This window comes from Phoca vitulina, unplaced genomic scaffold (genome assembly GCF_004348235.1).
Source record: "Phoca vitulina isolate PV1807 unplaced genomic scaffold, GSC_HSeal_1.0 scaffold3, whole genome shotgun sequence".
In the NCBI taxonomy this organism is placed as follows: Eukaryota; Metazoa; Chordata; class Mammalia; order Carnivora; family Phocidae; genus Phoca; species Phoca vitulina.
Genome location: NW_022589706.1, coordinates 26953483 through 26980991, shown reverse-complemented (window position 1 = coordinate 26980991; position 27509 = coordinate 26953483). Strand labels below are relative to the sequence as shown.

The window sequence follows — 27509 nt, the reverse complement described above, 5'->3', positions numbered from 1 at the left end:
TAGCTATTGCAATATGCACACTTAACTTTTACAAATTCACTATTAAATGGTTCTTTTCCCTCTTCTTGGACAATGCATGGACCTTAACACACCATCACCCTATTATTTCACTCCTGACTTAATTCTCTTGCAATGTATTATAATTCTCTATATAATTCTCCACAAGACATTATTTTTTATTGTTTTATATTTATCATTCTTTTTTGCATTTCTGACCTTTTATTTGGAATTATTTCCTTTTGCCTGAAGGCTATATATATATTAGTTCAGATCTTTGGGGATGAATTCTCCCAGTTTTGGTTTGTTAGAATAGTTCTCTTTTCGATATATATATATATATATCTAAATATATCATCTATATCTCTATCTATATCTATATCTATATCTATATCTATCTATCTATATATATATTCTGGGAATAGAATTTAGAGTTGGCAGTTATTTTCTTTTGTTATTCTTATTATCTTATTATTTTGAAGCTATTATCCCATTGTCTTTTGGCTTCTAGTGTTGCTGTTGAGAAATTAGCTGTCAGTCTAATTACCTTTAATGGCAATCTGTCTTTTTACTCTGGCTGCTCTTAAAATATTTTCTTTGTTTATGATCTTTAGCAGTTTTACTATAAAGTACCAAGGTTTTCCTTTGTTTAACCCATTTGGGGTTTCTTGGATCTGTTAATTGATGTATTTAATTAGGTTTGGAAAATTCTCAGCAATTAACTCTTCAAGTTTATTTCTGTGCCATAATCTCTGTCCTCACCCTCCAGGACTTCAGCTAAATATACATTAAGACTTTTCATGGATCTTTTATGTCAGTGCCATAGTCTGAGAAAAGGTAAGTACAGAATTGAAAGTAACCATTTTAATGCTTTTATAACAACTGGCAGACTGATTTTATGCCATGAATCTAATAAAAATTTGGGCTTATATTTATTACGTCTTTTTCTACTGATTTACTTCAACTGCATTTTACAGAACTATCAGTTTGTGACATTTTGCCTTTTAAAAAATTCATTTAGGAAGTGCTTTTCTAGGTCTCTTACACTCTCTTCTAATTTTTCCTTTATTTTTTCTCTCTATGCTTCATTCTGGATATTTTCTTCCATATTACAAATTCTCTCTTTATCTGTGTGTAATTGACTATCAAATCTATTCATATGTAGATTTATATTCCATATGTATCTTAATTGTTTATTGCTATTTAGTTCTAGCATTTTCGGTGGCTCTTTTAAAAAATAGTTTTCAGTTCTCTGCTAAAAATTTCAAGGTTGAATTTCCTCTCTTTCAACAAATTAAGTATAGTTTTTTTTTTTTTAAGTATATAAAAATTCTAATATCTGAGTCTCTGTACTCTATGGCTGTATTTTCTTGTTTTTCATTCATGTGGTTTTGTCTCCTTGCTTTTCTGTTTTTGTTTTGCTTTGTTTTTTGTTTTTTTGTTTGTTTTGTTTTGTTTTGTTTTGCTGTGTGTGTATGTGTGTTCAGGTATTTTCAGTGTGAAGGAAAGGGGTTTTCACTCTTCCCTGCTCCTTGTGGGATATCTACATCCTTCATTGCCTCATAAGAAGAAAATGTGTAAGGTAATAAATACTTGCTGTTCGTTTGTTTGTTTGTTTTAAATGCTTGCTATTTAAGCTGCTTAGTTTGGAGACATTTGTTGCTCAGTAATAGATAGCTAACAATATACTTGGGTTTGAATACCAACATTACGCTTTACTAGCCTTGTATCCTTGGACACAGGACTTCACTTTTTGAAGACTGTTTACTTTTTCTCTTTTTAAAAAATGGTAATAATATCTACTTACAGTGCTATTGAAGCCCAGTCTGTTATATAGTAAATTCTTAATAAATAACTATTTTTATTTTTATTACTTTTATTATTAAGTAAAGTGAATGCTTAAGAACAAAGAGAGCTATAGAACCACTATAAAAAGCAAGCACAAACTCTGCAAAGAATAGCCACCTTGGGCCAGTAAGTATAGTGCAAAGAAGCTTTATCTGCTTTCCTAGATCCTAAGAACATAATTGTGTCAGAGTCCACATAATGAGGATCATGAATTGCCCATAAAAGGTCAGAACAGAATCTATGTTCTGTCATTTCCTCTTTTTTTTTTTTTTTTTTAAAGACAGGAAACACACTAAGATATATAATATACATTTACTTGTCTTCTTTAACAATGTGTTTGTACTTAAGGAAGTTACAGCAATCTAGAAAGTTCTTTTCTCTGGAGCAGTGGTTCTCAAACTATCATGCATCAGAATCATCTAGAGGGCTTACTGAACATAAAATGCTGGACTCCCCTCCCAGAGATTTTGACTCAGCAGGTTTGTATTGGGGCCTAAGACTCTGAATTTATAACAGATTCCTGAGGTGATGCCAATATTGTTGGTTTGTGGCCACATTTTGTGGACCTCTGCTTTGGAACATCTTTGTCTCTGATAAATGAAGCCTTATAAATGTGTTAAAGAACACGCAGTAATATTTAGGCAAAATGTGGAGTAAAAGAAAATCCAATTGCTTTACAAGAAAGGATATACAAGGCCCTGTATGATATAACCCATCTATTTTACCTATTTTATCTTGTGTTGTGTTTCTTATTTCCACATGGCTTTCGTTCTGTTCTTCGAAGACACCAAGCCCATTTCTGTCTCAAGGCTGCATTTGCTGTTCCTTCTGCCTGAGGCTCTTCTCTCCCAGATTATGGCCTCTCTCTGTGTCATCACTGAAGGCCCAGCCCCAAATGTCACCTTTCCAGAGAGGCATTCTCTACCTAAAGGAACCATTCTCTATCACACTTCCCATTCTACTTATTTATTCCTTTCGTGCCACCTATTGTGATCTGAAATCGCATTTTGTTTGCTTATTGGAAAATTCCAATATAGCGGATACCTTGTCTCTTAAGTTCTTTACTGCCTCCAGCCTGGAATGGGCCCTGGTATGTTGCAGGTGCCCACAAGATATCTGTTGGTTGGAAGGATCAGTGTTTGACATGGGTCTCTTACTTTACAACCTAGTTTCTGAGAGAAGTGAAGAACACTGGTAACCTGGGGAATATGGAATATGCTCCCTCCCTACCCTGCTTTCTTACATGCTACAGTTGCCAGGATTCTCCCCAGTTTGTAATGTGAAGGAAAGGGGTTTGTACTTTTCCCTCCCCTGTGCTGTCTTCTACACTCTTGGTTGCCTCATAAGAAGACAAGATGGTGACTTGGGCGACACTTGTCACAGTCAGGGACTCCAGAGAGCTGCTAAATTGGTCACTTTTTCATCCATCCAGAACACTCCTAACTTGTATAAGTGATTCTCTTCAGGATGGCTGGCATCTGCCAAGTTGTCCCCAGTTATAATGAGGGAAGGAGAACTGCTTCCCTACTCTTGTTGGGTGCCACGTGGGCTCAGCCTACAGTTGCTCCCCTCAGGTAGCTCCAACTGTTTGGGTCCCAAGTTAGGAATGGACCTGATCCATCCCATTGGCAAGGACATGGGCCACTAAGATGAACAAAGAAGCAATCCTGCTTACTCAGATATTTTTAAGTTGTATTTATTTTCCTCCCAATGGTTTACTCATTAAAAACTGAGTGCTTGTGCCAATTCTGGCTGTAGACGAGGCCTGGACATTTTCTCTACAGACAATTGTTGGTTGAGCTGACTCACTCCCATACCCTCTCCTCCCCATGTCTCTGACCCTGGCACCTGGTCTTGCAGTAATCTCAGGCTGCTGCCATGAGCCAGGGGAAAAACAACAGAGCTTTCTCTAGGGAATTAAGGAGAGAATCTCATGATCTAGGCACTGACTTTTACTGTTATTTTCATGAGGTTTGGGGGAGGGTTTTTCCCAAATAAAAAGAATTGAGAGCTCTCTTGGTTGGGGATGCTTCAGATCCCCAGAGTACTAGAGTTAGAAATGTTTATACAGATACATTTCATATTTTATCTCTCCTTTAGATAGGCATATAGAACATTCCAATTATATGAACTTCTTTCACTTCTGTCCTTTATCCATGCTAAGGTCAGTTAGAGACACTGATTAGTGTCACTTTATTAGTGACTTTGGCATTTCTTGCACACCTTATTGTGCCAAGAATGAACTGAAGATGGATTTGACAAGAAGCAAAGGCTGTGGGTGGGAGGCTTTGGCAGCTCCTATGTGAGCTGCCTTGAGGGTTTTGTTAGGCCAACTCATCCTCCTCTAGAGCTTTCCTGTGTTTGTGTGGGAGTTCAGTGCAACAACAACTTGTTAGGTGCCTACTCTATACCGAGCACTCTTCCCAAGTAGATGTTGGGGATACCAAGACTAATAGAATTCTCTCTCTGCCTTCATGGAGCTCAGAATCTTATTGGGAGAGGGACTTATGGTGGTGATTTCAAGATGGCTATAAAGTCTTTTTATTCCTTGCCCTGAATTTGAGCTTGTCCTGTCACTAGCTTTGACCTATAGAATGTGGTGGAGGCAATATTGTTTAACTTCCGAAGTCGGGCCTTAAAAGATCTACAGCTTCACTTTTTCCACTCTTAGAATGCCTCTTCTTTGAAGCTGGCCACCATGTAAGGCGTTTGTCTACCTAAGATGACCACACTGTGAGGAAGCCCAAACTGGTCACATGGAGCAAGAGTGTGAGAGGAGCACTAAGGACTACCCATGTGACTAAAACCTTCATGGGCTTTCTGTTTAGCTCAGCAGCTAGCTGATTCCAGCCAAGTGAATGACCTCAGCGAATGCCACGTGGAGCAGAAGAACCACCCAACCAAGCTTTGCCTAAATTCTTGACCCATAGAATTGTTAGCAAATGAAATGGCTATTATTTTAATCCATATAGTTTTAGAGTAGGTTGTTACTCAGCTATAGATACACACAAATATTCTTAATGATGGAAGGATGCATAGGATGTTATAGGAGCACAGAAGAAAGTACCTGAGCCAGCTTGAGGTGATGAGACAAGGGTCCTGGAATGCTTTCCAATGGAAAGCATTTGCTTGAGTAGAATCTTCTCTAGTGACCTAGATGTGAGCCAGGTTTGCGGGAGGGTAAAATCTGTCTAGATACAGGAGAATAGAACAAAATAACATGGAGGTAATTAAAAGCTTGGTACGTATGTACCAAGGGATCTTCAAGCAAGTGTAAGGCAGAGAGTATTGATTGGGTAAGGTTGCAGAGGTGTTCATAATAATAATAAGAGTAGTAATAGATCATCTTTATTGAACACTTACTATGTGCCAGATACTGACCTAAGGTTTTGTACGTATTAACTCATTTAATTTTCACAACAAACTTATATTATTGTTCCCCTTTTACATTAGAAGAAAATGAGGCACAAAGAAATAAGTAAGTTGCTCAAAAGCACAAGTTGGCAAAGTGCAGCCTAGGGATTTGAACCTAAGCAGGGTCTTGGAGGATTTTTGTGTGCCTCTTTAAAGAGCTTGGGATATGTTCTGTAGGTGATGTGAAGTGATTCAAAGGTTTTAAGGAAGGGAGTAACATGGCCATATCAAAAGAATCTGTTATCTTTATAATTTGTTCTACATTGGTCATTTTCTTTGCCTGTTGTCTGTTTCTCTATAGTGACTAGCAGTGAACTCTTTATAACAAGCAGGGCCTGTGGGCTTATCTTTGAAGGATATAAGGAAAGAGGAAGGTATGGGGGACATGTGTTACTCCACAGCTGGTCATGGGGGTGGAGGGGAGGACGGAATGCCCAGGGAGAGAACGTGTGTGGCAGCCACCAAGAGAGGAAAGTGGGCTGCATCATTTACCCCACGGAAAGATGAGAAGTGCAGCATATGGGAACCAGGCTGGTCTGAGAAGATCTTTTAGGCTGAGGCACACATAGCCTCATGGGCTTTGCAGACAATCTGCCTCTCTCTCTTTCCTCCTCCCCATGGCCTTTCAGGTGATATTAAAAATAGCTGTTGGGTTTCCAACAGCAATTTACAAAGAAGAGAGCATTTCACATAAATTCGGAAATGCTCATGTGGCTGTGGGCATTGCTTTCTGAAGGTGTCCTTATGGGTAAGCCATCAAATAGCTTCTCCTGCATGCACCACACCCACTTCCTCTCTGTCCCCTGCACTGTCAACCAAGGGCAGTAGAGCAGACTTAGTAGAGTCTTAATCTGTGTGCAGAGTTGTCATATCTTTACTTTGACAGATTTTGTGCAAGGAAGGAAGAGACAAAAATATGAGTGTACAAGAAGTGTATAAGAAGAAAGAGGTCTGGCTTAGGTTCTAGTAGAAGCCAGGAAATCTGTCCCTCAGACTTAGGTTAACCAACTCTTCCTTTGTATGATATGGACAAATGTCTGAAATTCCTCCTCTGTAATATGAGGGTGAAAATTGATTTCACCACAAATAATAAGAATAACCATTGTCAATGTTTCTGAGCATGTACTAAAAGCCTGACCCAGTACTAAGCATTTTGTACACCTTATTTAGTTAATCCTCACAATAACCAGAGCTCAGTGGAGTTCACTGAAGCCATTCTTCACCATTCTATCTAAAGCTCCTATACTCGTTATCTGTTGCTGTGTAACAACTTACTTCAACTTGTAGTCACTTCAAACCACAATAAAAATTTAGTCTCAGAGTTTTTGTGGGTCAGAATTCCAGAGCAGCTCGACTGACTGATTATGACTTGGTGTCTTTTATGAGTTTGCTGGGTCTGCAGTCATCACTTTCAACATAGCAGGTAAGCACTGGCCAATGGCACCTCCTTGCAAAGGGACCGTCCATGAAACTATTTGAATGTTCTCACAACATGGCAGCTGGCTTCCCCCAGGGTGAATGATCCAAGAGAGAGCAATGTGGAAGCTGCAGTGTCTTTTATGACCAACTCTTGGAAGGCACATACCATCATTTCCATAACATCCTATTGGTTACGTTGGTCAACTCTATTTATTGTGGCAAGGACTACACAGGGCAGGAATACCAGGAAGTGAGGATCATCAGTAACCATATTTGAGGCAGGCTATCACCTCCCTTTTAAATTTCTATCACATTACTGTGTTTTACCTTTAATAGCACTTACCTGACATTATCTTATTTGTTTGCTTGCCATCCATTTCCTCCCCACTAGAATGTAAGCCTCCTGAGAGCAGGGATTTCATCTTTTTTATTGCTGTATCCTCAGCACTGGAAAAATGTCAGGTGCAAAGTTGATGGTCAATATTGAGCATGAGCTAGGTACTATTATACCATTTCAGATGCAGAAACAGAGGCTCAGAGAAGTCAACTAATTTGACAGAAGTCACATAGATAGTAAGTGTTGGAGCTGGGATACCAACTTATGCATAGAGACTGATACCAACAGTCTACATGGATAGTGTTCGATGCTTCCAGGGGTGCCATTATACAAATGGAATCACATGTGGAAGTGGAGAACAGGACAGCATGTGGGAGAAGGACTGGGAGAATTCAATGGGTAAATGGGAAATACTAGGAGGAAGTGTGTAAGTAAGTGTCTTATCAATGGAGGGGTGTGGGTATGGTTGAGATGACTGGGAGGGAGATTGAGAGAGAGACAAGGAGACAGAGGGAGAATGTGTGGATATGGTAGCTGGGTCATTACAGGGGAAATAATGTACTCTGAACAGCTGTAATGACATAGACCTAGAGATAATACTTTGATAAGGTCTTATTTGCCTCAAAATTCTTCAAAAAGTTGGTCTCCAAGAAACATCCTTATTAAAATGACTAAGTAAATTTTCCTTTAAAAATCCCATAAGCAATTTAAATCATTATTTGATTAGCAAGCATATTGCCAAATTACACATGAATTGCTAACTTAATTATGTTTGTGGGAATTATCCATTTTCTGGACTATTTGCCAGAAAAAGAAAAGTACTGTCTGTTTGGCCACCCACTCTCCATTTTCCTTCCCAGCCTCCTGAGGGAGGGGCCCTGGTATTCATCAAACATACAATGGGGTCCTCTTAGAACAATGCCTCCCCCACCCTCTCTCTTGGCCTGGGAGATGGAAACTTCGGGGAGGAGTGGAGGGAAATGATAATGAAAGGCCCTCACTTATTCTCCCTCCTCTGAAGCATTCTGGGTGCTGAGTTAAGGGACTAGGGGTCTTGTCTTATCTGTGTGGAGGAGCCTTTGGTCTTTAAGTGAGACCAGGGTGAGATCCAGGGGAAAGGCTACAGAAGTTGGCTGTTGAGGTGCCCCAAATCTAGCCTTGAAGCAAAGATGGTGGTGGTTCCTGAGTTTCTTCAGGGCCCAGCCTTGTTCACCAGAGTAGGAAAACAGAGAGAGATTCTGTGTAGGAGGCCTACTCAGGAAAAATGAAAGAGTTTGCATTTAGCTTGAAAGTATCCTCAGGAACCTGTGGGTAGTTATGGTTAATTGGACCAAAACCAGACCTGGCTGAAAGATTAAAATAACTTCCCCCTCAAATTAGTGAGTTTGTCCTCACTAACAGCATCTAGACAGAGATGGAATAGCCACGTGTCAAGGAGAATGGCATTCTCCCTGTGTTTACCACTCAGGCTTATCTCTTAGTTTATTCAAGGCAGACTCTAGGAGGGCCCCATCTTGCCTTTTCCATGACGCCCTTATGAGGGGGCCATAGCACAGTGGTTAGAGCAAAGGCCTTAGAGTTTGCTTCATTTTGTGCCCTTGACTCTGGCACTTACTATGTGACCAAAGGCAAGTTACGTAGCTTCTTTGTGCCTCCATTCTATCAAATGTAAAATGGGAATAATTGTTCTTATTTTATAGAGTAGTTGTGAGGACGAAATTAGGATAAGACATGTAAGCTCTTAGAATAGTACGTTGCATTCAATAATTCATTTAACAAACGTATATGCAATACATGTTGCTATGTGCCAGGTATTGGAGAAGGATGAAGGAGATCTGGCTCTGGCCCCAATGAAACTCACATTCTAGTGTGTTTGTGGGGGGTGGTAGGCAGAATTATGCCCCCCTAAGATGTTCATGTTCTAATCCCTGGAACCGGTGAATATATTAGGTTACATGGCAGCGGGAATTAAGGTTGCAGATAAAAATTAAGGTTGCCAGTAAACTGGCTTTTAAATAGCAAGATTATTCTGGATTATCCAGGTGGGCCTACTATAATCACAAGGGGCCTTAAAACATGGAAGAGGAGGCCAAAGAGTGAACATCAGAGTGATGCGTGTGAGAAAGACTTGACCTGCTGTTCCTGGCTTTGAAGACGGAAAGGGGACAAATGCCAAGGAGAGCAGGTGGCCCCTACAGGATGAAAAAACGCAAGGAAATGAGTTCTCCGAAAGGAATACAGCCTTATGATACCTTGATTTTAGCCCAGTGAGACCCATTTCAGACTTCTGACCTCTGGAACTCTAAGATAATACATTCGTGTTATTCAAACCACCAAGTTCGTGGTAATTTATTACAACAGTGATTGGAAACTGATACTAATACAGACAAGAAATAAGTCAACACATGAATATATCCTATAATTTCAGGCATAAGTATAAGAATAAAATGAAGCAGGTTAAAGTGATAGAGAATTAGTGGAGGTGGAGTCTCCTTTTTAGGTAGTCAGAGAAGGCATCTCTGGTGACATGACATTTGAGGAGAGGCTTGAATGAAATGAGAGGACCAACAATGGATCTGCATTCCAGGCAGAGGGAATAGAGCTGACAAAGCCCTTACGGAGGGAAAGATTTTCAGTAGTGGAAGAAGGGTCTGTGTAGCTGAGGCATGGTAAGCAAGTGGGAAAGTGGCAGGAGATGAGATCAGAGGTCAGATTCTACAAGCCTTTGGAGTTTGGTTTTTATGGCAAGAAGTTTGGATTTTATTCCCAGTGTGATAGGAAATCACTGGAGGGGAACCACTGAGAAGGTGGTATGAATGGATTTACTTTTTACAAAGCTCACTTAGGCTGCTGTGCAGGGAATCAACTGGAAGGAGTTGAAGAGTGGAGGAAACAAGCCAAATTAGGAGAATACAATGCAAAAAGATGGACCAGACTTAGCTGGTGGTGATAGAGGTGGTGAGAAAGTCAGATTCTGGACATATCTTGGTGGTTGGAGCTGACTGGATTTGATTCTGGTTTGGATATGGGGTGTGAGGGAAGGAAATAAATCAAGGACACCTCCTAGGTTTGGGCTGGAGCAGCTGGGTGAACTGACATGCCATTTAATTAAAAGTTGGTCATCCCCACCACTCAGGAAGTTTCTAAGTTGTTTAGTTCTGCACTTGATTAGGGAATGCATGGACAATGCAATCTACTTTCAATCCCAGGCCAAGGAACATTTTAATTAGGAAGGAAATATTAGGATTGTAGATGCATACAAATATGGTTTTCTGATGCCAAAAAATAAATGGTTTCAGATTGTATGTGGTTTTATACTACCCATCCTTTCTTTCTACTCACTCTCATCTCCAATTAATAGGGACAACCTCATAACAGGTCAAAAACAGGAAATGATGGTAGAATGCCAGTATTGTCCTTAATTATTCCATTTCCACAACTGCAAAAATCTCATTTGTACTATTTAATGACCTAATTTTGGCAGCACTTATGTGTATCCATTTCCAATGCCAAGACTGATATACAGTTGACCTTTGACCAACAAGGGTTTGAGTTGCACAGGTTCACTTATATATGGACTTATTTTTTTCGATAAATACAGTCCAGTACTGCAGGTATTTTCTCTTACTTGTGATTTTCTTAATAACATTTTCTTTTCTCTAGCTTACTTTATTGTAAGAATACAGTATATAATGCATATAACATACAAAATTGGTGTTAATCAACTGTTTATGTTATCAGTAAGACTTGTGGTCAGCAGTAGGCTATTAATAGTTAATTTGGGGGGGAGTTAAAAGTTATACATAGATTCTCGACTGCATGGGGAGTCAGCACCTCTCACTCTTCATGGTGTTCAAGGGTCAACTGTATATTTAAAGATTACTTATTGAAACATGTAGTTAAGAGAAGTTGTTCTTAGTAACAATCTATATTTTAACTTTTAATCCATATATCAGTTAGCTTTGGCTATGTGACAAATGATCCCACACATAGGGTCTTATTAAAATAATAACTAGTCATTTAATTCTTAATTCTGTAGTTTGGCAATTTTGGCTGGGAAGCTGGGAGGGTCTGGTATGGGCAGGATTGGCTGATCTTGGTTGAGCTCATTTATGTATCTGTGATCAACTGGTGGGTTAGTTGGGGCTGGATGGTTTGATGGCTCAGTAGAGGTGGCTGGGAATAATGAGTCATTCCCTATAGGGTTTCTCCTCTTCCATAGGCTAGCCTGGGATTCTTTATATATGATGGCAGCAGGATTCCACAATTGGGGAAAAAACATGCAAAGCCCCTTGAAGCCCAGGGTCTGAACTTTTCAACATTGCTTCTGCCACAGTCTATTGCCCACAGCAAGTCACAAGTCCAGTTCAGATTTAAAGGGTAAAGAAATTGCCTCCTTCCATCAGGATTGCATTATATAGTCTGTAGATATGGGGAGGGGTTGAAGAATTATGGCCATTTTTGTAACCTGTCACAATCATTGAGAGTGCTTTTGGTTTAAATAACAGAAAATCCAGCTCTAAGTTACTTAAGTAATAAAGACACATTTATTTCACAAAATATGAAGTTTGGAGGAAAAGTGATTACAGGGTTATTTTAATGGCTTAGCAATGCCATCATGGTCCTAGATTTTCTTTTACCCAAATTTCCACTCTGTCATTCCCAGCGTCTTTGTTTCTGTCCACATTTTAACAAGATGTCTATAACAGTTTCAGTCTTTACTTATAAATGATAAATGTCTAGAAGAGAAAAATGGAATATCTCTGTCTTGTGTTTCCTTTTAGAAATGAGGAAAATCTACCCAGAAGCCCTTTGCAGTCTTCCTATTGGGTCCCATTATATCATATGACTGTAACTTAGGATAAATAGATTGAGAAGCTCTGCTTGTCAACTTCCTATTGGTAGCTTTTGAGGTAGGAAGATGGGAATTAAAGGTGGTGAGCTATGCATACATTTCCCTCAAGAAATATAGCAGCTTAAGAATGGTGAATGTACGGCAAGTATTCCATGCAGAAAGTAGCTTTGGGTTTATCCTTTTGGATATCCCTACCATTTGCAATGAATTCTTTAATAGTAATGATAACAACAACAACAATAGATGGTAAAATGAATTCAACTGATAGGAGGTGATGTCTTGGGCTCAAGGGATTTCAAGTAAGTTAGGACAAGTAATTTAAAAAGTCTCATTACATGATTCTTATTTTGACTGCTTATATCTGCTTCTTGAGCCATGTGAGAAAGTATATTTCTTTAAATCTTCCAGTCCACTAATGAGGTCTGAGTTTCACAGTCTTGAACAGAGAAATAAAGAGTGAAGGGATGACAACATAGCCACCAGCTAGGAAACTTTAAAACTTTTGTTTATGGACTACATTTGTCCTTAATTTAATTAAGCCTCACAACATCTATTAGTTCTCCTGTCTTTAAAATTTGACCTGGAGTGACATATATGGCAAATGCAAGTATCATTTTCTAGGAAGTGTCAAGTAAAATGTGCCTCTCCTTTAGTCTCCATAAATAAAATGTTTTGTAAAAAGACCATCACCTTAGCAACTGTCAACTGAATCAGCCTTATGAAGGTAAAGTAAAACTGCAAGTTAACCTGCAGAGAGGGCTTGGGTAATTTTTTTACGATTAAAGAAAGTGAAATTAAAAAAAGAAAGTGACTTCTGACCAGGCTTTGAGAAGGATTAAACTATGTAAATTTAAAGTAAACACAGTTTCATTTTAAGAAGTTACCCTGAGAGGCAAAATTGAAAATCACAATGTTCTACAGTTTCCTTCCATTTATGATTTGTTTGAATATCTATTTTTTCTCTTCATTAAACTGCTTACCCTTCAAAAAGCTTTTCCTCTTTCTATAAGTATCACCGTTAAAGTAAAAGCAGCCAGTGCATTTAGTGAATTCCACACTGTGGGGTTTTGGGGGTTTTTTTGGTAGTATTTTGATCCTTTGATAGGATTTTGTCATTAGCATGCTCGTGGGTATGGGGGGGTTGGAATGGCCAACCCTCTTACCTACAACAACTTAAATATTTATGATAGGACTTTCAGAGGCAAACCACAATGATTTTAGAAAAGAATTAACAAGGTGGGTCATTGGTCAATGATCAGATGTTGGTAATAAAAACATAAGCCTAACATATGATTGACTTTAAATATACCATTTTTTTGAATCACATATTACAGGGGTGATAGAGTTCAGATATCAGGGTATGACGCTGGTTAGCAGAAAATATGGAGTAAATTTCACTTTTGAATATTGGATATTTTCTAAGAACAAAAAACTGCAGTGAGAAACATAAAGTCATTTTTTGCACCCACCCTCAAGATATTTACACATGGAAGAAAATGTGAAGGAACTGCTTCCAAACTGTGTTAACTGTGATCATCTCTGAGTTCCAATTTGGGGGCAATTCTCCATTGTGTTTAGCTTTGGTAGAGTCCCTTGCCCTAGTTGCCTGTGGAAGCTGCAAGGGGAGCCCCTTTCTTGCTCACTGCATAGCAACCAGGGAGTGGTCATACGAACTAGGCTTGGACACTGAAGGCTTCCAGGCTTCCACCTGGAACTTCAAAACTTGGATGTGTGATGCAGAACCTGGAACAAGGTAAGCGAGTGAGGCATCTAGGGCGCTAGGGTGTAAAATTTAAGGAGGCACTCATTCTCAGCGGCCAATCTGCATTTGTATGACCCTGAGAGTAGGTACCCACTTAAATTTTGTGCTCCAGCCTCCTGACTTGCCTTCTTGAGTCCCAGCTATGGTCTGATACTTGGACAGTCAGAAAGCAGATCATTACAGTGGGGACGGAGGTGAAGACAGTGGAAGGATGATAGTGGTGGCAGAAAATGTGACGCTGGTGGCAGTGGCTATGGTGCTGTTGATGCCAATGGTGACATCATATAGATCAGGATGAGCCTGGCTCCAGATCCCCTGGGAAAGACTCCTGGTTCTCCTGACTTTGGCTTTGTCAGCCCCTTAACAATCCCTCCAATACATTCTTTTTCTACTTAAGTGAACCAGAGTTGGTTTCTATTGCTTGCAACCAAGAACCCTGAGCAATACAGTGAAATTGTGAGCAATTTATTCTTTGTTCTTTTTTCTCCTTTTCTCTGTTTTCAGTTTTCACATATTTATAACCAGATTACATTTTCACAGAGGGCCAAATATTTTTATAAACTTGTTCTGTCATCAAGTAGACCAACGTGTATAGGGCGGGTTCCAGACTCAGTTAATTCAGCAATTCAGTGATGGATTCTTTCCATCTCTCCACTGTTCCATGGTTAATGTTGGCTTTATCCTCAGGTTAGTGCAATTCCAAGAATTATATGCAGAAATGACAACGTCTAGAGGAAGAAGAGAAAGGATTTCTTCCTATGATGCTTTTTTAAGAATGAGGAACAAGGGCGCCTGGGTGGCTCAGTCGTTAAGCGTCTGCCTTCGGCTCAGGTCATGATCCCGGGGTCCCGGGATCGAGTCCCACATCGGGCTCCCTGCTCGGCAGGAAGCCTGCTTCTCCCTCTCCCACTCCCCCTGCTTGTGTTCCTGCTCTCGCTATCTCTCTCTCTGTCAAATAAATAAAATCTTAAAAAAAAAAAAAAAAAGAATGAGGAACAATTCTTCAGGAGCCCCACTCCTGATTTCATTCTCATTTTATTGGCCAAAATCGAGTCACCTGCCTAAGCACAGCCTAAGTCCTGACAAGGGCGATATTTTTCTTAGACCAATCAGACCAATTCCTAGAGCTGGGGTTGGTTTTCTCGGAGGCACGTGCCACTGTAGGGAAAAAGAGAGTGACTGAATAAAATTGAACTTCTCTTTGGAAAGATTGAAAGGTTGAATGGAGGCTGCATAGTCCACCTGCAGTGCCCACAACTTATTTTGGTTACTTGTTGAGTGCTTTGCGCACTTTGGCGTGTGTGGTTACAGGCTCAATATTAATGTATATGCATTTTCTTAAGCAACAGTTCATCCTATCTTCTGCTTCCAGTTTTTAAATGCTGACTAGAGTATAGTAAAACTGTGCAGCCACTTTGGACAATAATATGGTGGTTTCTCAAAAAAATAAATAGAATTATCATATGATCAAGTAATTCCTCCTCCAGGTATTCAAAAGAATTGAATGCAGGATCTCAGAAAGATATTTGCACACTCATGTTCATAGCATCGTTATTCACAATCCTCAAGAGGTAGAAGCAACGCAGGTGGCCATTGACAGACGAATGGAGGAAAAAAATGTGGTTTATACATACAGTGGAATGTTATTCAGCCTTAATGAAGAAGGACATTCTGATACAAGCTAAAACATGGGTGAAACTTGAAGGCACCTAAGTGAAATGAGCTAATGACAAAAGGGAAAATTCTGTATGATTCCACTCCTATGCGGTACTTAGAGTAGTCAAATTCATAGAGACACAGAATAGAATGGAGGTTGCCAATGGCTGGAGAGAAGAGAAAATGGGGAATTACTGTTTAATGGGTCCAGAGTTTCAGTTTGGCAAGATGAAAAGAGTTCTGCACAACAATGTGATTGTACTTAACGCACTGAACTTGTACACTTAAAAATGGTTAAATTGGGAAATTTTATGTCATGTATATTTTACCACAGCTAAAAAATACCACATAAATTAAAACAAAATAAAATCCCATTTTGAGGGTTAATTTTATGTATCAGTTTGGCAAAGTTATGTGTGGTACCTGCTGTCTGGTCAAACACAAATCTAGATGTTGCTGTGAAGGTATTTTTAAATCTGATTAACATTTAAATCAGTAACTTTTGGTTTTGTTTCTCTGGGGAACCCTGACTAATATAGCTATGTTTTTTTTCATAAACATTACATAATATTTACAGAAATTTTATAATTAAACACCTTCCTATCTTTATGACTAGAGGACATGAGAAACCCGAAGACCCAAAGTTGTAAATCACAGTAGCCCTGGACCAAATGTCCGTGGGATGGATGGAAGTTGTGCAGGAATAGATGAGGAAGTGTGTGGGTTGGGAAAACCCCACAGAGCTTCCCCCTTGGCCTGGAATTCCCTTTCCTTACATAGTCCTCTATTGTATTCTTTCTGAAACCACTCAAAACAATAGCTGGTATGAGTAGCACTCAAAAAACGTTAAAGGCGTTTATTATTATTTTAGGGGAAGATAGGTCTTCCCCATTCATAATATTTCCTTTTATGTGGAGGCAACTCTACTAGGGGAATCATCTGGACTCTCCCTCCTCTTTCTACTCCAGATGGCTGAGTTTAGAAGAAGAAACACAGTGTATTAGTCTCTTGGGCTACAGTAACAAATCGGCACAAATCGAATGGCTTAAAACAATAGAAATGTATTCTTTTGCAGTTCTGCAGTCAATTGCTCTACCACTGAGCTATACCCCCACTCTTTTGCAGTTCTGAAGGCCAGAAGTCTAAAATCAAGGTGTGGACAGGATTGGTTCCTTTCTGAGGCTTTGAGGAAATGTCTGTCCCATGCCTCTTTCCCAGCTTCTGGTGGTTGCCTGTAATCTTTGGTCTTCCTTGGCTTGTAGATGCATCACTCCCAGCTCTGCCTCCACCTTCACATGGCCTTCTCTCTGTCTTCTGTCCTTCTCTTCTAAGGACACCTGCCTTTGATTTAGGTCCCATCCAAACCCAGGATGATCTCATCCCAAGATCCTTAACTTAGTTACATACACAAAGAAGCTTTTTTTCACAAATGATGTCACAGTCACAGATTCTGGGTGGGCATATCTTCTAGGGGGCCATCATTCAACCCACTACATCAAACCCATGTATTCCAGCCTCTTCCTCCCTTTTTCTTCTTGGGGTGGGCCTGACTGCTGAAGATACAGGTTCTGCACTGATTCTCCTGTTGTAAGTTTTAGAGGAGTCTTGTCCTCCGTCAGGAAGTCTGTCTCTGCCATGCAATACTGTGACTGCATGGATAAATCTGTGTAATTCTGGGTTCAGAATTGGAAACCCACTTCCCTGCAGCCATAAAGCCTTATTCTTCAATATCAACTATATCAAATAAAGGTGATAGTTTGGTTTCCCATCTGCCTAATCCCTCTGTATTATTTCTCAATTAGTTTAGAATTCAGGAAGGGACGAAAGGTGCCTTCTTCCTGGATCCCTTGAAAATTCAATTACTATTTCTTAAGGCTCAGCTCAAATGTCACTCACTTTCTAAATTCTTCCCTCACTCTCACAGGCAGAATTAGCCATCTCTTCTGGGCCTCCATGCTCCCTCGTATTATCTTTTTTTTTAGGATTTTATTTATTTATTTGAGAGAGAATGAGAGAGAGAGAGAGAGAGCATGAGAAGGGGAAGGTCAGAGGGAGAAGCAGACTCCCTGCTGAATGGGGAGCCCGATGTGGGACTCGATCCTGTGACCCTAGGATCATGACCTGAGCCCAAGGCAGTTGCTTAACCAACTGAGCCACCGAGGCACTCTCCCTCATATTATCTTATTAGTACTTTTTTCCATTGGATTTCAGTTGTTCACAGGCTGTCTCCCATTTTGCACCTTCTGAACCCCATTCCATTGCTATTCATGATCAGGCAGGATGAGCAAGGACTATATTTTGACAATCCATACATCCCTCTAAGAATACAAAACACAAGGCACATGATTAGCCATCATGCATCCTGCTTTTCTGTTGTACTTTTGATTTCATTGTCATCTTTGTTTCTGTGCTGTTAGGCATTCATGAACAAGAAAGAAAACCTCACTTTCTTTACTGAAAGTGGGATCCAAAGTACCTTGTATTTTTTGTCAAACCAATTTATGGGTTTTGCCTCCTAAGAAAGAGTGGTCATTTATACTGCTTTATATATCTTAAAATGGAGAATTTTACTTTTACCTTTGAAAGGTTGAGAAATTTAAAAAAAAATGCATAAAAAAAACCCCATAAGACTTACACAGCATTTCATCATCCCAAGTCCCCGTCACCTTGTCTTTCCAGTTTATTCTCTCTCAACTCCATAGGTGAGTGTGTAATTAGCTCATTAATAACATTATATAACTTGTATGTACTGATTTTTATTTACCATTATATCAATAAGTATTTTCTCTTGTCATAATATATCTTCCAAATTATGATTCTTTTGGAAGGCTATTTAATTTTCCTTCTCATAATTTATTCAGCTATTTTCTTCTTATGGGATATTTAATTGTTTTTAATTTTTAGCTATTTAAGATAACTTTAAAAAGTCTATTTCAGGGGCACCTGGATGGCTCAGTCTGTTGAGCCTCTGACTCTTGGTTTCCACTCAGGTCATAGTATCAGGATCTGAGGTGGAGCCCCAAGTTGGCTCCCTGCTGCTTAAGATTCTCTCTCTCTCTCTGGGTGCCTGGGTGGCTCAGTCCTTAAGTGTATGCCTTCGGCTCAGGTCATGGTCCCAGGGTCCTGGGACGGAGCCCTGCATTGGGCTCCCTGTTTCCTCTGGAAGCCTTCTTCTCCCACTCCCCCTGCTTGTGTTCCCTCTCTCGCCATGCCTCTGTCAAACAAATAAATAAAAGATAAAAATCTTTAAAAAAAAAAAATTCTCTCTCTCCTTCAGCCCCTCCCCACCCCACTCGTCTTCTCTCTCTCTCAAATAAATGAATCTTTAAAAAAAAAAAAGTCTATTTCAAAAATCGATTATAACTCTGACATTATATGTAGCAAAGCCCAACAGTGGGCAGAAACTGGAGATGGCAAACAATACAGTGGTACACTGTACTGAAGAAAAGTCAATTGCTAAGATTGCCAGCCCCAACTACAACCCTCCTGTGACGCAAGTAACCCTGAGCCCTGCTTTCCTGGCTACAGCAGATTGAACCGAGACCTGAGGCTGTGTCTCCAGCAGCCAATGAAATGGGCTGATGCAAGAGCTCCGCCCCATGTGGTCCCTGTTTCCTAGATGATGACTGGCCAATCACGCAAAGCCTCTTCAAATTCCACTTGAATTTGAAACCTATTGAGTGTGGGGGAGGAGGAGAGCTAAACCAAAAGGTTGGGTAGAAATGGGCGGACGCCCTGAGCGCAGTCAGAAAGCCCTGTCCCCATGGCGGTGGGGGCCATGACAAAACGGAAGCAATGGCGTGGAGGAAAAGAAGTGCCGAGGGGATTTGGCAGCACGAGCAGAGAAAAGCAGAGGCAGAGTGTAGCTGAGTCACCACACTGGCAGAGCATTAGAGAAGGAGCAACGCATGCCTACTGCTGAAGCCATGTCAAGAAAAACAGGTGGCTGGAGGTATACTATGACCTGAATGACATTCCCAGTTCCGCCAGGCAGCTGCTAGAGCTGCCTCCTGCTCTTCCCCACTTCCTCCGGTATCCTCACAACGAACCACGTTAACCCGAGGCACCAGAGCACGCCTGTCTTCCTGGCAACCTGAAAAAGGCTGATCGACGCCATGTAATATTCATATCTCTATTATGGCACGAATCAGGTGGCTCTATGATGATTTGTTATGCTTCTCCCTGACTACGCTCCTTAAGGTCAAGGACTATGTTCAATGCCTTCTTAAAACATCCTCAGCAACCAGGACAGTACACGAACACATGAATGATGAATGAATGAGTGATGAATGAATGACTGGTGAAAAGTGTGAGCGTGTGTGTGGCCAAAAGAGCCCTCGAAACACAGAGTTCAGTCAGAGAGCATGTCTCTGAAGGAGGTAAGTTTTTGGGTTTTGATTTTGTCTGCCCTTAATTTGGAGTACAAAACTGTTTCGTCTCAGGAATTTTATTTGACACAATGGCTAGACAAAACCTCCCCTTCAACTTTGTTGTAAATAAGCCACATTAATTATTTTTATGCATTTATTTACCAAGCATTTATTGAGTCCTGCCTCCTATCAGACGTCACGCTAAGCTCTTAGGATACATTATACTGTCCTGTATGAGGAGGAAGCATGTGATGAATGAGTCCCAGCCTCACGGAGCTTTTCAGTCTAGGAAAGAAAGCATGCCATTCACACCAAGAAAAATAAAATAATGTAGAATGGTACAGTGGTGCAGAGTAGTGGGGAACGTTGTTGCTGAAATGTGATTTTAGAAAAGACACTGGAAAGTTTCATAGAAAGGCTTGCTGTTAAGGAGGTAGCAGCGTCTTTTAAAACCGTGGTTAATAATACTCTCTATATTGTCAGTTTAATAAGACATGATCATCAAACCAGGATTTTCAAAGTTATTTGGAATGTACAAGGTTGTGAGCTCTTGAATTTACTTTTTTCTGGTAATATTTATCTACTGTCTCAAAAGAAGGTGTTCTTATTACTATTTCATTTGAGATGAGAAATCACTATTTTCTCCGAAAAGGAAACTTTGCAAAATAGGACTCTGATATAAGAGTTACATCACTGGCTGATGTTTTTTAATACGATTTGGCAGTGTGGGGTTATAATGTCACCATGCTTACTTGCTGGTAACATGTCAGCACTTCAGTTGAAACTTCAAATTGTGACTTTAATAGCAAAACAACGTTTATTTCACTGTATTTGGACTCGGGACCATAGTCACTGCGATATCGGAGTTTTAAAAAAAATGATATTGTTGAATTTATCATCATCTATTACAGACATATTTGAGAAGCATCTTCCGGGTGAACACTGTAATCAACAAAGGAGCCTCATCGTGGTTTCTGTAATTAAACTCTGACATAGAATTTCCTGTTACTCAACTTTTGGTCTCCTTTCAAACTTAGGCACACATTTAATGGAAGAACATCCTGGGAGTTCCACGTATGCTGTTTAAAAAACAGTTACTGTTGGGGGCACCTGGGTGGCTCAGTTGGGTGAGGGTTCGACTCTTGATTTTAGCTCAGGTCATGATCTCAGGGTCGCGAGGTCGAGCCCCGCAATGGGCTCCATGCTCAGCGGGGAGTCTGCTTGAGATTCTCTCTCTCCCTCTGCCCCTCCCCCCCACTCACATATGCACACTCTCTATAAATACATACATACATATATAAAATATTTTACAAAAATAAAAAAAGGTTACTATTTGTAACCACTCCCTACGTTAATTAGGATTTTCTCAATACTGTGCAACTAAAATAAAATACAGAAGCAGACTGGGTGTTGAGACTGATAAAAGCCTGTAATTGTCATTCCTTATCCCTAATTTAAAATGTTCACGTTGTATTTGTACAACTGTTGTTTTTACCTGCCCAGCATCCTTTCTTCTTCTGGTAGAAGCACCTCAGTTTCCCTCTGAGACACCACCTGCCTCCACACTCAGTCCATGGAGACTCTGGGTGGTCACTCAGTAGGCAACATAGTCAGGCCAGTGACAGGGTTAGGGGTAGGCCTGTGAGCCAGGCCCGGCCGCTGAGGCTTCGTTCTGGGACTGTGTTGGGCTCTCTTGGGAAGGAGATGACAACTGACAAAGCTGGTTACAGGCTCTGAGCGTGGGGCCACCACTGCGAGGAAGCCCTTCTAGAGAGCGGAGCAGCCGGCAGAGAGGGATGCGGAGCTGCGTTACAATGGGCAAAAAGCTTTGATTGTACTCCTTTAGCTTCTCCTGAATCCCAGAACCACTTCTGGATTTACAGAAGTAAATAAATCCTTCTTTGTCCCCCACTTTTTGTTTCTTCCCTGAGTTAGTTTAGATTGGGTTTTCTGTCACTCGCGCTCGGAAAAAAATCTTGACTAACGTGGGAACGATTACAACTTTTCCCGTTGGTTAATTTAAGAAGAGGCAAATGTAATAAAGCTGAGATAATAAAAGTCAGTTTGTATTGATAAAGCATCACTTCTCTTGGTTATATATACATTCAAGTTTCATGTAGGAATCACTTGACAAAAGTTCTGTTGAAATATAAAAATTTAAAAACCAATATAAAGTACAAAAATGCAAAATGCCTACAACCCCTGACCTACAAAAATAAGGTCAAGTGCAGGCACAGCAAGTCATTCCAGGCCATCTGCAGCCTGTCCTGACCTACCTTTCCAGCCTCAGGCTTTGCACTCCGTCCTTGTCAGAATTCTAACACTCTCTCTAGCTGCCTTTGCCCCTCAGCTCTTCAAAGTCTTGCTTAGCTTGTGTCTGTTCAGAATACCACCCTTTTCTAGCTGTTAGTTTCTTTTCACTCCTTCTTTATGGTTCGACTAAATAGCACCTTCTTTGTAAAGTCTTCCAGAATCTGCCCACGTAGAATGAATTGCTCTTCCTTGTGCTTGGCCACCATCATGGTCTGAGCTGCGTTATTGCTGGGGAGACATAAATGCCTTTGTTCTAGTCAGGAGTCTCATGGGCAGGGCCTACTTCTTATTCATCTCTGTATACTTCCTGTTTATACTCTGGCACCTAGTAGATGCTCAGTGCATATTGGTCAAATGAAATTTCTATGCTGGGGCTTGGAGAAGCTTCTACTCTGCTTTGCTGTGCTGGGTGCTACGGGCCCTGCTCACGTAGGGTGCAGAGGGACCTGCATATACAGAGCAGCAGTGCCGTCAGCATCCGCACTCACCAAACGCCACACGTAGCCTGTGTTCCCCTCCATTCACACAGTCCCAGTGCAAGGATGACTTTTATTAGCTCTATTTATTGGCCCAAACATAAATGGCTTGGTTTTAATGGGGCCTTGAGCCAAATATAGTAATGCACAGATCAAAGAGCCTCCAAGGCTATTCTGTATTGCGGATGCCACCATTCTGCATCAATTTGTCTTCTGGCTTAGTGGTCTGGTACTTTTTCCTTGGGAGTCTCTATTTATCATAAGAATGGGAGCTACTTATCCAAGGAGTTTACGAGTATTTCACAACACATTCAGCTATCAGGAGGCTTGCTTCAGACCCAGCCGGGCTGGGTGTGGCACCGTCTTTGGGCAGCACTCATGCCCCGTCTCACCTTCATTGGGCTGCTTAATTGACTTGTGTGCTTCGGGTCATCTGAGCTGATGGTGACTTCCCATGCTGCTCTCCCAAATAACTAGTGATAGGCATTATACCTGCAAGTATTAACCACTCCCCACTTAAGTTGGACTTGTTGGACAACATTACATGTTCTGAAATGGTCCTTCTCCTTTTTCTCTTGGACTTTCTTGGGGATGAAGCACCCCGCCCCACCACCTGTTGAGGAAGAACATGATGGTGGACGCTTTACCCTGTATCATGGTCAAGACATCCTCACACTTGGAAGGGAATGTTTGTCTAGCAGAACTCATTCTTTTAAGCGGTGAGTTTAGCTGTGATGACCCAGTTCCTACTGCATGATTAAGAATGTCCTCTTTGTGAAAACAGCCACGCTGAGAGAAGTGACAATAGAAATGCTAGGGTTGTTGGGATGGCCCAGGGCCAGTCCAGACATATCAAGATGAAACTCCTACCTTTGGGGCTGAATACTGCCAGATTGCCAGTGGGAGCAGGGAGGAGGCAAGGGAGGTGACAAGGTCCTATTCCCTTGGGCATTCCTACTTAGTTGGACAGTGGAAGCGAATAGCAGGCTGGAGAACACTATTTGGGACATGTGCTGACATGTTAAAAAGAGATGGCTACCCTGATTTTCCAGCAGTCAATCCATCTCAAACCATTTTATTTTCAAATTGATCTTTTCTGTTGATTTGGCTATCGGTTGATAACCCTCTCTGGGTTTACCCAATTACCCCTTCCTAGCAGTGGGGGCCAGGGAAACATTACAGGAGTTATAAAACCAAAGAGGGGAAGGAGTGCTTAGAGTGGATGTGTTGCTTTTTGTAACTAAAACCAAAAAAATTCAGAAAGAAATTTTCCCTCCCATTCTTTAGATCTTTTGATGTTGTTTTCCTGAAAATGCACAATTACACATATTTTAGAACATGGAATGAAATAATTAAGAAAATATGATCATAAATGGCTACTTTGTGATCTTGGGAATCCATTCAGGTCAGTCTGTTGTTAAGAAAATGGCAGGAGTTGGGGGCACCTGGCTGGCTCAGTCCACAGAGTGTGCAACTCTTGATCTTGGGGTTGTGAGTTCAAGCTCCACATTGGGTGTAGAGCTTACTTTAAAAAAAAAAGAAAAGAAAAAAGAAAGGGGTGCCTGGCTGGCTCAGTCGGTTAAGCGCCTGACTCTTGATTTCAGCTCAGGTCATGATCTCAGGGTTGTAGGATCCAGCCCTGTGTTGTGAGATTGAGCCAAGCGTCCGGCTCCAGGCTGAGATTCTCCAGCCTTGAGATTCTCTCTCCCTCTCCCTCTGTCCCTCCCCCCTGCTCCCGCTCTCTCTTTTGAAAGGAAGAAAGAAAGAAAGATGGAAGGCAGGAAAGAAAGAAAGAAAAGGGCCGGAGTGTTGGTGTCTGCAGGACATAGGTTCAAATCCTATCACAGTGAAGTTCAGAGAGAGAACATGTATCAAAGTACTCAGTTCCTAATAGTGTTGTTTATTGTACTATAAGAACATTTTAAAAAGTGAAACTAAGTAGAGAATATTATTCTTGAACCCTTGCTAAGTGTATGCACTATGCAAGAGTAAACCGCTTGCTCTCCCCAGAGATTCTACCATTTTTGTAAGAGAAGGCAGTGGTGGGCAGCCCCTCCTTTCTTTGCACACTTCCCCTTGTTGCATTTTGATCTTGAGATTGGTGGATGTCTTCCTGTATCCTCAAAGGACTTATGGTTTAGTGGACACTGAGAGTAGCATCCACTTGTTCCTGCAGAGATTTGAAACAAGGGGCTTATTGGCCATCTCACTCAAAAGGCCCTAGACAGAGAGAAGGAGAAGGAGGAAGTCAAGAGATTTGGGAGTTGGAAGGAGATGAGTACTCTCTGTATTGGCCTGGCAGAGGAAAAGCTCCTAAGTGCAGAAAACATAATGACTGCCTTTGTTTGCTGGAAGGTTGCTGGTGTCTTTGGTTTTCAAGTTTTTGCCTGCTCCGTAGAAGCAGGCAGAAAGCAAGAGATGCTGGATTCCCTGGAGTCCAGCAATTTGTAATGCCATCATATTAAAAAATTATTTTCATTTGTTGGAATGTAAATTCAAGAGGAAAATGTGGGATTGTTGCGTAAATGTGTGATATTTTAAAGCCTAATAAGTCAAAAGCATCGTAACTTTGTAAGAAAGCCACACGATGTGAAACATTTTCATGCTGTTAACCTAGCAAAGTCATCTGAATCATGTGATGTACACTTAAAATATTGCAGACATTTCTCTACCCCCTCCCCTTGCCATTATAAGTGGGGGAGGGTAAAGAAAAGTTTTTTCCTCCTCTTTTGTGTTAAAACATTTTAGTAGCTACCTTTGTGTAATCGATTATCATATGGGGGTAAATGCATGGATTCTGCTTTGGTTGGGATAAAAAGCTCCACTTTTTATTAGTGAGCCCCTCCCCTGTGCAGGGATGGGGTTTCTTATAAAATGGGGTTCTCGTGAAGATTGAGGGAGTAGATATGCTCAGTGCTTGGTGATGGGAGCGTTCCGTGGCTGTAACCCCTTCTTCTTACGTGCCATCAGTTTACCCTCTCCAGCACTTTATGAGAAAGATAGAGCAGGAGTCATTAATGTCCTTGCAGGGAATAGAAAGCTCACAATGACAGAGTCCCTGTCCTGGAATCACTTAAGTGGGATTCAAATTTAAGTGTCCTGGCTTTCCACCGCATCTCCTGTGATATCAGGAAATTTTACACTTTTTTTTTTTTTAATCTTCTCCTTAATGCTCGGGGAGTGAATTAAGGTCACCTGTTGACTGAATAGGCCTCCTTCAAATATGTATTCATTGATTGGCTAGAACAACTAAGAAGCAGGTATTACCCATTGTAGTGTTTGGCCAACGTTCCCTGATAGGATATCACAAACATTCAGGCATTTTATAAGAACATTTTTCCCTTTGAGAGTAACCAAGTGTTTCATTATGTTTTTTTAAGGTTGGAGTAAACAAAGGCAATTGGTGTTTGAACCACTATTATTGCCAAATTCACCAACTAAGTGCAAACAGGCTCACATGCCCGATGATAGCATACAAAGCCACATTACAAATGATGCAGTCATTGAAAATGGAGCATTTGCACAATCCGAAAGTATGATTAATCTTACAAGAGATCGATTTCCATACTTTTGTCCATAACATGGCTGTCCTTACTTTTCATCAAGACACTGAAGCCTGAATCACCCTCCCGGGACCTGAAAGACAGCATCCACGACAGGAAACAAAATCGAGAAAGACATCTCTTCATTTTGTGGAAGTGTCTGCTTGGAAGCCCCAGAGCTGAGAGGAGGAGGAGGTGATGGTGAGTCTGGAGGAGAGAGGTGAGTGGAGCTGGCTGCAGCCTGGAAAGGCGAAGCTGAGAGGCAAGAGCTGCTTTGGGCAAAGTGCTTGTCAGGAATTGATGAAGTTGCTGTAAGGACAGTTTGTTCTATTTCTTTTAAGTTTGTTTGTTTGTTTATTAGTAGCCTCCATGCCCAACGTGGAGCCCAATGCAGGGCCTAAAATCATGCCCCTGAGATCAAGAGCTGAGCTGAGTTCAAGAGTTAGACGCTTAACCCACTAGAGTCACCCAAACGTCCCTTTTTCTTTTAAGTTTTAAGAAAATATTTCTAAGTTGATTTCACAGAATTTTATCACTGGGAGAAAGCTTAGAACTTACTTGCCATTTTTTTCCCCACCTTTTTTGGTGGATGGAGACCCAGAAGGATCCACAGATCCCCCAGTGTCACAGTGCTAGTTCTACATAACCAAGTCAAGACTCGTCTTTTGACTCCCTTTTTGACTCAGCATTAGCTTACTGCTGAATCCTGCACCTGATACATTGTTGATATTCCACAAATATTGGAAGGAGGAAGGAAGGAAGGAAGGAAGGAAAGAAGGAGAGAGGGAGGGAAGGAAGGAAGGAAGGAAGGAAGGAAGGAAGGAAGGAAGGAAGAAAGGAAGGAAGAAAGGCTCTACCTCCCATACTTTTCGTTAGTGGACCCCATTTTTGTACTCCACAATAAGAAAAAAAAGGTGAAAGAGATGGTGGTGGGCTTTGTAGCTGGGCCCAAAGATTTAGAAAGCCAAGATTCTCCTTATGGTACAGATTGAGAAACATCAGAAAAATGACTCCGCTTCTTTTTTATATTTCCATTTCCCAAGGGGCAATCATTCAGCATTGATGTGTCTGATCGGAGGGTCAGGTTCTGAAGCCAGCCACAAGATGAAGGCCACAGACAATCAAAACTGCCCTTGTACCTCTCTTAAGAAGGTGCCATGCCAGGGACTGGTGGACTGTTTCTCAGCCAGTACCCACCCCATGCCACCCCACTCTGACTTTTTCACATAATCAAACTTACAAAAGTTAAATGCATGTAAATTTAAAAAAATTTTTTTATTGTTATGTTAATCACCATACATTACATCATTGGTTTTTGATATAGTGTTCCATGATTCATTGTTTGTGCATAACACCCAGTGCTCCATGCAGAACATGCCCTCTTTAATACCCATCACCAGGCTAACCCATCCTCCCACCCCCCTCCCCTCTAGAACCCTCAGTTTGTTTTTCAGAGTCCATCATCTCTCATGGTTCATCTCCCCCTCCGATTTCCCCCCCTTCATTCTTCCCCTCCTGCT

General features: G+C 41.0%; 1 long non-coding RNA gene across 1 annotated transcript in view; it reads left to right on the top strand.

The window, feature by feature from the left end:
• Positions 1-27100, top strand: part of LOC116629907 — a 73715-nt gene extending 46615 nt beyond the window's left edge. Inside the window, exons 2-3 of the long non-coding RNA XR_004298840.1 lie at positions 26054-26209; positions 27033-27100. This is a non-coding gene — a long non-coding RNA (uncharacterized LOC116629907). The remainder of the gene's footprint in view (positions 1-26053; positions 26210-27032) is intronic.
• Positions 27101-27509: the final 409 nt, after the last annotated feature.